This window comes from Lactuca sativa, chromosome 4 (genome assembly GCF_002870075.4).
Source record: "Lactuca sativa cultivar Salinas chromosome 4, Lsat_Salinas_v11, whole genome shotgun sequence".
Lineage (NCBI taxonomy): Eukaryota > Viridiplantae > Streptophyta > Magnoliopsida > Asterales > Asteraceae > Lactuca > Lactuca sativa.
In genome coordinates this window covers 119,795,129-119,805,339 of record NC_056626.2, presented here as the reverse complement: position 1 = coordinate 119,805,339, position 10,211 = coordinate 119,795,129, and the positions used below count along the sequence as shown (strand labels likewise).

Genomic DNA, 10,211 nt, shown 5'->3' with positions numbered 1-10,211 from the left:
GTAATGGCATTTCTTCTGTCTCACTACATGAGATTTAATAATTCACGAGTTGAGAATGGTTTAGATCGTTTTTGAAATCGTGATGAAATCTTGCTCATGACATGTGAAGTAATGGCTCACGTCGTGAGAACTGGGTGTTGGTAAATTGCATTCCTTCTACAAGCCTTTGATGTATATGATCTTTATTTTTACTCGAAACTTATTAAGACTTGTTTTAAGACCCATTTTGATGGAATTCTTTCTTCTCTCTACTCTATCTTCACTGATGAATGTTACCCCACACTAATCAAAGATTATGGTCTTCGATTCATTCTCTCTAATGCACACGACTTCTCTCTTGTTTTTTTCCTTCCTTCTTTCCCTCAATACTATAATAATTCAGCGAACAAAACAACCCATTTGTGGAAGATAGAAAGAAAACATCACACATTCGGTTACATGTTTTAAGACATACTAAATAAAAATAAAAACACACAAAATTTACTAAGAAAAGAAAATGAAAAAAAAAATAAAAAGGATAAATATCAATCATCATCTCCATCACCTCTCGCTCCACTCGACCTGGCTCCATCTCCTTGTCACGACCAAAGCTCCTCCCATGTCGGAATCTATGGATAATGAGGTGGCATGGTGGGTGGCCTCTCGATGTGAAGGTGTGAAAATAAAACATCCATGGCTTGATTGTGATAATTCACACTGCCACGAAGATTATCCAAATATGTACCAACCCGACTTTGAAACGAGTTGGTTGGCACACCGCCCTCAAAATGTTTAGGTTGTTGTTGTTGTTGTTGTTGGCCCCGGTCTCCTCTTTCCCTCAAGTTCCTGTGCCTCGTGGTCTCGGATGCTCGTTGGGCTGTCATATTTGTTCCCCCTCATTATCAGCTGGAATACTCCAATGTGTGCCCATATTGATTATAAAATGCATGGACTCCAAATATCTCAAAGAAAAATCATCGTCTTCCTTGTATGTCAAGGTATGAGACAATCATGACATAAAAAGAGCATAATACCTCGTCAAACAAGTGACAAAGTGTCCACCGCTATAGGGCTCCCGGTTCGTGAAGTAACCGCCTTACTACCCAAGCAGCTAGCAAGATGGTACGAAATATTGCGACAAACAGTCGGTTCAATAATGGACCATAAAAAGATCAAGTTGAGACTTGTGACCTTGTCTCCATGCTTTTTATGGTTAATGGAGAAAGTCACAAATCGATGAAGGTGTTGGTGAATAAGCGACCAAATGTGGCTTTCTTGCGAGATACCCGAATGGAATGCCCTGTTCGCAATTGTGGTCCAAAAGTCATAACCATTCACTCCTGGTAAATAATCTCACACAGCCGCCCTTAAAAAGATGTTAAAAATTGGAGACCTTGTTTCAATTTGTTAATAAATGCCCATCCTCCAAGAAAATTCTGTCAAGCTACATTCACGATATTCGCCTCCAAGACGAAAAACTAAAGCCTTTTCAAAGTAAGGATCCTCCATGATTTCTTCAAATGAGACTGAAGCAAAAAACTCAACACACAATTCTTTGTAAACCAGCTCAGTAATTCCAAACAAATTCCTCCACCAATTACATGTGAAAGAGAATCTATCCCCAATAAATGTTTTGGTTAAATATGGTGCCAACCTTGCCATGATACCGATTTCTTCTAATTTTTTCCAATCAATACGTGGAGAAATGCAAAATTCTCGGTTATACAACCATCCCAGTTTATTTTTGAAGTTATTCACCACATTTTGAGGCATGTTAACTGGAGTTTGATATAATGGGTGAAGTTCAAACACATTTCCTTGGAATTGTTAATTTGTTACTCTTGATTCCATTTTCCTATAAAATAAACAACAAACAAAACCAAAGGAATTCCATAGATTAAACAATCAACATCAAAACAGAGGATTTATCTAACCCGTTCTCACGTCGTGAACTTCAAACATGGCAATTCCGATCGAAGGCATAAACAGGCCGACTCGGTCCAACAAAAGCAAGTTTTTTTTTTCTCTAAATGCAGTTTAATCTTCGAAAGCCTAACATGCAACTCCAATTTCATATCAAATCGGGGAGATTTTATGGTTAAACCAAGATTTAACATAAACCCTAAGCCCTAAATTCCTAAAATTAGTGGAAATTATCATGAAAAAGGACATAAATCATTCTTAAAGATGCAAACGTAAGCACAAAGGAGAAGATTGAAGTTGTTGGTCAAAATCAAAGTTTGGGGGGACCAGATTGAACTCACGTCGTAAGCTAGAGTTTTGAAAGTGAGAACAGAAAAGTGAGTTCTATTTAGAAGTTAAACGCGTGATATTCCCATCTCACATCGTGAGTTATATTGGCTCATGTTGTGAGTCCGTGACTAGGTTGTTTGTATGGGCTGTTCGAGTTGGGTCACAAATTCAATTCCCAAACTACATTTTACTTGTGATGTATCCTTATTACTTCATTATCATTTTTTTTATTTCAGAAAAATATAATTTTTTTCTTTCACTTACAATATGGACCCCACACTTGATTTTGAAGGGTTGGAGAATGACAAAGAAATCTACCCTAAAATGGAAAAACAAAGAAATAAAAGAAAATGAGAAAAGAAAATGCAAACCGAGCTCGGGTTGCCTCTCGAGAAGCGCTTCTTTTTATGGAGTCATGAGCCGGACTCTGTGCCGCCCTACATTGTGCTGGTTGGAAATGCAATTTCCTTTTTCACTTTTTGTTCCTTCCACTTTCTTTTGCAACCTTGTACCCTTCTTATATATATATATATATATATATATATATATATATATATATATATATATATATATATATATATATGCTATTTTAGAATTTTGTTTCTTTGTTTTGGTATTGCTTTCCTCGTGTTTATGCTTCAACCCTTTACTCCTTTTAGCAAATTGAGATTCTCCGCCTTTTTGTTGTTCCCTTGCTTCAGCACCTGTCTTGTCCAAGGTTGGCTTGCTCAATTTCTGTGTAAGTTATTGGTTACTCATTTCTTCATCATCACTTGACATCAAAGTTGCTTCACTTTCTTCATTCACTTGGGACCTTGGTGTTGTAAATGCGAAAATTTCAAAGAACATTAGAAGTGGCCATATGAATTTTCATCATTGTGGTCTTCAATTCTAGAAGGTTGAGCTTTTGGTAAAATGAATATGACATCAAATTAATGCTCGCTCCAGAATAGGCTAAGGCAAATGTCTTCATGTTATTTCCAAACTCACATGGAAGTGTAAGGTGTCTGAGATCTCCCATTTTCTTTGGTATACCCTCCACAATCACCGTTGAACTTTATTTACTAAGAACTGTTGGATTAGTGTCTAAGTCCATAACTATAATTGGTATATACATGACCCGACCCGGCATGGTCCATTTGGGTTGCATGGCATCATGCATTTGGATAGACTAAAATGAGAGAAATAACACTCAAGGTTTATTAATATATTATAAGTTCTAATATATTAATAAGATTATTTAATTAGTATTGAACAAGAATTAATCTAGTGATCAAAAGAAGACTAATTAAATATATGGGTTGATTGTGTAAATCATCCATACTTATATAGTGGGCTAATGCTCCATGGATTATCAAGTTGGGCTAAAACCCATAGGATGCTCCATGGGGTATTTGAACCCATGGATCCAAGGAAATGGAAAGCCATGACAATTAGGGTTTACCCTAATTATGACTAACTATATAATGATATTATGATTGAAGAAATCGGCCACTAGTGAAACAAGTGAGGGAAAACCGATTTTTGAAGTGTTCTAATTTCTCTCTAAGTTATTCCAAATGAATTTGATGTTGTGTGAACCATTTGAGGTGTCACGCTTGGGGCACTAGGCTCTCAAGCTACTTGGAATCAAGCACCAACAAAGAGGTATGTATTTCTACTAGTTTCTATACTTCATAATATTCTAGTTAGGATAAATAACTTGGAAATTCATATTTGCATGTATAATAGAGAAAACATAGATCCAAGGTATTTAGGGTTGCGTGTACACCATAGGAGTGTTAGAATGCTCAAAGCCCTTCAAGAACTACCTTGGAATTCTTCTCTAATTGTTGATGAGTGTCGAGGAGATCTTGTAGAAATATAGCATATTCAGGAATGTTGGCTAATGATTCAATAAATGGGGTATTGATTAGAATACCCTTGAGTTGATTCATAAACTTCTTATGTTCTTTTTCTAATGGATGCACTCTAGCTCGAGAAGGAAACAGTAACGTAGATTGATATGCCTTGACACAAGAGTAAATTTTCTGCCCATACTGGTCCCACATCTTGAGGATTGGTTCCTCACGTCATAAGAACGGTGTTTCAGTGAAACACCATATTTTGTGAATCTTCTTTTTCTCTGGTATTGATTTGGACCACCTTGTGTCTTCTTCTAATGCCTCTAAGAACTCAGAAATGGTTTCTTCTTCAGTGGATATGGCCATGACATGTGGTTGTGTCTTTTGATCGGGAAATTTAGGTGGTAACCATTCATGAACTAATGTGGTCAATTGCTCGAGTTGTGTCTCAATATTTTTTAATGGAAGCTTGTTGATTTCTAATTGTAACATCAGTTGCATAGTGTTGTTTTTCAGAAGCCTCCATGAACCTATTAAGTATAGACTCAAATTCCATCTTCTTCTAGGGTGGTGGTTGTTCTTTTTAGTAGAAGCCCCGTCCCGTTTGCCTATATTTTTTTATTCCTTTTGCTTTTTGTACTCCTCATAAGGCAACCATTCTTTCTTAGGCTTTCTCTAATCTCTATCAAATCGGTTTTCACTAGAGTAGCAAACTTGTACTTTTTTATTCCCATGTTCATCTAAATGGCAATCCTTAGTTAAATGTGGCCCATTGTAATTTTCATAACCTATACGTATCCCGTGTATGGATTGGTCAATTTTTATCATTCTTCAATCCATGTTACTCAACATTGCCAAAACTGCTGCCATGTCTTTTGAAGTACCATTTCCGATTCCTTTTGCTCTGTTTTGTCCAGGGTTGTGATATTCTCTTGAATGCTTTGAAAATTCTTCGATTAGTTCTTTGATTGTAGCGGGATTCTTTTTCGTGAGAGGGCCTTGAGAATCAAGGAGTTGCCTTGTCGTTACCTTTACCCCATCATTGTATATATATATATATATATATATATATACACACACACACACACACACATACACTTCTTGTTGCTCATTAAGATCATTTTGGGGACAATTTCTTAGCAATCCCTTATATCTTTCCCATGCTTCATACAATGACTCTCCCGATTGTTGCTCAAAATTGGCTATAGCTTTCTTAAGCTTAGAAACCTTTGATGGTGGGCAAAATTGTTGGAGGACTTCTTCACGCATTTGTGCCCATGTTGTGATTGTACCATGTGGGAGTGCCTTCAACCAATCTTTAGCCGCCCCTTTGAAGGTGTCCGAAAGCATTCTCAACAACACCGTTTCTCGTGGAATATTTAGAATATTAAGGTAATTGGCAATGTCATTGACTCCATCGAGGTGTTTGTATGCGTCTTCATGATCTTTCCAATAAAATGGGATATCATTTAGCATAGAAAGCATGTGTCCTTTTAGCTCGAAGGTTATGGTAGTGGGAATTTCGGGTTGCACAAGGCTCGGATCGGTGTCCTCCCAAACTCTCTTCTTGTATGCCTCCATTGTCATGTCAGCAATGTCTGTCATGTTGTTTTTGGGCTCACTTTCACGTTCGCTACTTTTGTCTGTTTCTGTTTCAGGCTCGTAACCAGCTTCCTTTTTGTTAGGAGACTTCTCAAAACTTTCAAATGTGTTTTCGTTGACCGGCTTGTTGCTTAATTCTCCAACTTGCTTGTTCTTCTATGAGTAAATTACACGGATGGGCCCTGTGGTTTGGGGTAATTTGCACGTCTGGTCCCTAACTTATTTTTTTAACTCGGACCGTCCCTATAGTTTGATTATGTTGCATCTTTGGTCCCTATCACACGTAGAATGACTATTTTACCCTTATTGATATATTTTATTTTGTTAAATCTTTTTTTATTATTTCAATTAGTTTTAAATAATATAAACTATTAATATATTATTGGAAGTGAGACCCATCGGTCCACCACACTTTAATCCTCTTCCTCTTCCCCTTCCCGACACCACATCCGGTCACCATCTCTGGCCATAGATTCGGTTCTGGCACCAACTCCGATCATCATCTCGGGCTACAGATCCAATACCATATAAAATCACCCCAAACTAAACACAAATCCAACCATAATGTAAAGTTCAACAACAAATATGAAATACATCTGAAATTGAACTTGTACCTCAAATCCAAAAACAAAATCGTTGATAGAAAAATCGCAGATAATACAATCCAGATGAATCGACACAAGAGAACATTTTGTGCCATTAAGACTCAATAGATTGATCAGTAATTAGAAAAATAGTTACAGACAAATTTGTGATTTAACGATTTAACAAAAGGCACTCACGATTCAATGCAACTGCATCCAATCTTCTCCCTATGGGTTTGTCATTTTGGTGGATCAGAGGGGTCTAACTTGAAGCTTCCATTCGTTCCCCATCCTTCACCTTAAAAGGATTCGACATTGATTCACTTTAGCATTTCAAACCTTAGATTAAACCTGTGGTGAAGAAATCGAAATCCAGAAATCGTTGGTTGATTTGGTCGCAGGATGATGGGTCTCGCATAATAGGTTGCTTCTTCTTGTAGGCTCCGGTGACAAGAACTTGAAGTGGGTTGTCAGTTTCGCCAGTTAATATGAGAGGAGCGACATATAATGGTTGAATGGTTTGCTAATTTAGGGTAAAGAGGGAAGATGATCAGAAGGAGGAGTGAGTAACATACCTCCCCTTAACACAATCGCAAGACAACAATGTGCAGGTTTTCTTCGTCGTTGGTGGCGATTTCAGTGGCACAGTGGAGGTGACGCCGGAGAGAAAGGAGAAGGAAGAAGGTGGAGGTGATGCCGGAGAGAAAGGAGAAGGAATAAGGGGGAACTGATGTTGGTCGAGTGGTTTAGGTTTTCTTTTCATTCTTCACAATATTAGGAAGAGTAGGGCCCACATCTAATAAAAAAATTCTTTTATAACTTTATTTAATAAGTTAATAAAACAAAACAATTAAAATAATAGATAAGGTTAATATTGGTCATTTTAAGTCGGATAGGGACCAACAACGTATTAAAATGAAGTTATAAAGACCGTCCGAGTTAAAAAAATAAGTTACGGACCAAACGCGCAAATTACCTCGAACCACAGGGACCATCCGTGTAATTTACTCTTCTTCTTTTTATGAAATGTTGACTCTGGATCATCGAATGGTGGTGTCAATGGTGTCTTTGATCCGCGAGTCATATACTATTGAAACAAAAACAAAAACAAAAACAAAAATGTAAAAACAAACTAAAACTGAATAAAAGCAAAAACGTAAAAATAAAATTAACATTTTGCAGGTTTTACCCAACAAATAGAATCGATTAACCTAAAAAATTTAAATTAACAACTAAAATAGTCGTTCGCCGACAACGGCGCCGGAAACTTGATGTGTTCAAAAGATATATTACTTATCTAGCTTTAAATTTATAACATAACTACTTATCTACCAATGTATCTATACGTAGTGTACCTAGTGAGTAGGGATGTCAACGGGGGCAAACGGGGCGGGGAGTGCATCTCCCGCCCCCGCCCCCAAAATTTTCTCGTTCCCTCACCCCCGCCCCCGCCCCCGAATCCCCTTTATTACCCCCGCCCCCGCCCCCGTTCCCCCGCCCCCGATTGATTTTGGGCTACTTTTTTTTTTGGCTAAAAGAAGTTGTTATTTAGGTTAAAAGAAACTATTTTTTAGATAAAAAATAATTATTTATAGCAGAATTTTATATGTTAAAAATAAAAAAAGTTATGGCATTTTAAAAAATTATGCTAACAACTTAAAAACATGTTTTTTGATGAATTTTGGAAGCTTAAAATCATGTTATTGTTTATTATATTTATATAATTAATATATGTAAATATATGTGTAATTTATTAATGGGATCCCCATGGGGATTTCGGGACGGGATTGCCTACCCCCGCCCCCGCCCCCGAAATTTAAACGGGGGTTAACCTTGCCCCCGCCCCCGTCCCCGCCCCCGATTTTTTTAAAAAAAATCCCCCAAACGGGACGGGGCCCCCACGGGAACGAGGTCCCACGGGACTTTTGGACATCCCTACTAGTCAGTTTATAATATAGTAAAGTAAGTTGGGTATCGAATATATAGAACAGATTCAGTATATTAAAATAACTACTAAAAATAAATCTTAAACAAACAATAATTAAAAAGGGTTTTTATTTGATTTTGCAAGTTCAGACTAACTTAATCACTCAACTAAGAACGATTGTATTCAAGATAATAAAAACAGTTTCATTTAGTTTCGAATCCACCTTTTTCCTATGGTTAGTTCTTATTTATGGATTAATAAACTTTGCTACCAATTTATATGTAATTAGCAATCTTGGTCCAATCTACTAATATTTTTACGAATTCATCTACTACTATGTAATGGTCATACACAAGAAAACACATAATTAATTATTAATGATAATTGGGCCATGTAAGATATATGTAGATAATTGTCTATGGTCAAGACGATTAATCAAACACAATAATTATCAAAATTATGTTCTCAGACACAGCTAAAGGTGTTACCTTTATTACTTATCTAAGATATGATCGATCCTAGCTCTAACAATTTAATGGTTACAAAACTACTAAGTAAGCAAGTTCATGCATTTTAATGGTCACTAAACTACACTTCACTTGACTTAAATCAACAAAGATCAAAACATTAACATGCTAGGTAATGATAATCAAACACATGCATAAAATCAACTTCATAAAATCCATAAAATAATAAGCTAACTCATAGTTTTAAGGTTTCATGTAACTAAACAAAAGTGTACTAATTTAGCTACTCGTATTTGAAATCAAACACACAAGTTCATAAGAAATTGACATGATTACATTAATGCAAACCGAATGTAGTGTTTTAATCTTCAAATTCTCGATCTTCAAACAATCTCTCCTTCCAAAGGATGTTTTTTTTTCACACTTTTTTGATCTCCAAACTCGGTTATCTCTCTAGAATATGTCTAAGCCAACCCCCTTAAATCAAATGAGCAAAGGGATATGTATAGTTTTCGAAAATCGTGAGCTTGATGTAATCTGTATCATGCAATGAAATTGACTTCTGCGTATCTATCTTCTAGAATTTGCTCCTCACGTCGTGAGTATAGAAGTCTCATGTTGTGAGCTTAGTCTTTTTTTTCTTAATTTTTCTTCTTTTAAACTACATTAAGCTCATGTTTTAGCTTCAGTCCTTCCAAGCTCCAATATTTGTCACTTCTGGTCCTTATTCTTCAAGAGTGTTATTTTTGGTTGCAAAATGTAATTTAATTCAATAAGTATCAAATATCTTTGCAATTAACCAAAATATTACTTAAAATATATTAAAATATTGCCTATACATACACACACACACACACACACACATATATATATATATATATATATATATATATATATATATATATATATATATATAACTATCAAAAATCATAATTCAAATTCTCAGAATTCAAAAATCAACAATTTCAGTTCCGTTTTATCATATAGTTGTTAATTAACTGATTTTAGATTTCTGATTGTTAGGAGCATTGTTAGTTAATTGATTTCTTAGAAATAAGATTTGCAGAATTTAGGAGCATTGTTAGTTAAGAACTTCTGTAGAATTTGAGATTTCTGAATTATGATGTCAGAATTTGAGAATTTGAGATTTCAAAAATAAGATTTGCAAAATTTGAGATTTTAGAAATAAGATTTGCAAATGCAAGGTGAGCTAGGTATTTTTGATGTTTAATTGCTAAACTAATTGCTTTTTTAATGTGTAAAAACGATAATTTTAGATTTTTTGGTGTTTAATTGTTGATAAAAAATTGGGTTTTTATGTGTAAAAATGATTATTTTAGTCTCTAATACTTTCGCCACCCGCCCCACCCAAAAAAAAAATAGTTGTTCAAGGTCCACCACTGCTGAGTGCTGACAATGGTTTGAGGTTCTATTGGAAGGCTTACACCCAATCATTTTGGTATATCCTTGTCGGACACCTAACACCTTTTCAAGTGAATCTATCTTAATCGTTCGTGTTAGATTACTTCTATCGCATAAACTTTGTGTTTGCATT

At 35.7% G+C, this 10,211-nt stretch overlaps 1 non-coding gene across 1 annotated transcript; it reads left to right on the top strand.

The window, feature by feature from the left end:
- The first annotated feature begins 5,190 nt into the window (after positions 1-5,190).
- LOC111899751 (small nucleolar RNA R71) lies at positions 5,191-5,297 on the top strand. The gene has a single exon (XR_002853028.1). It is a non-coding gene; the product is annotated as a small nucleolar RNA R71 (small nucleolar RNA).
- Positions 5,298-10,211: the final 4,914 nt, after the last annotated feature.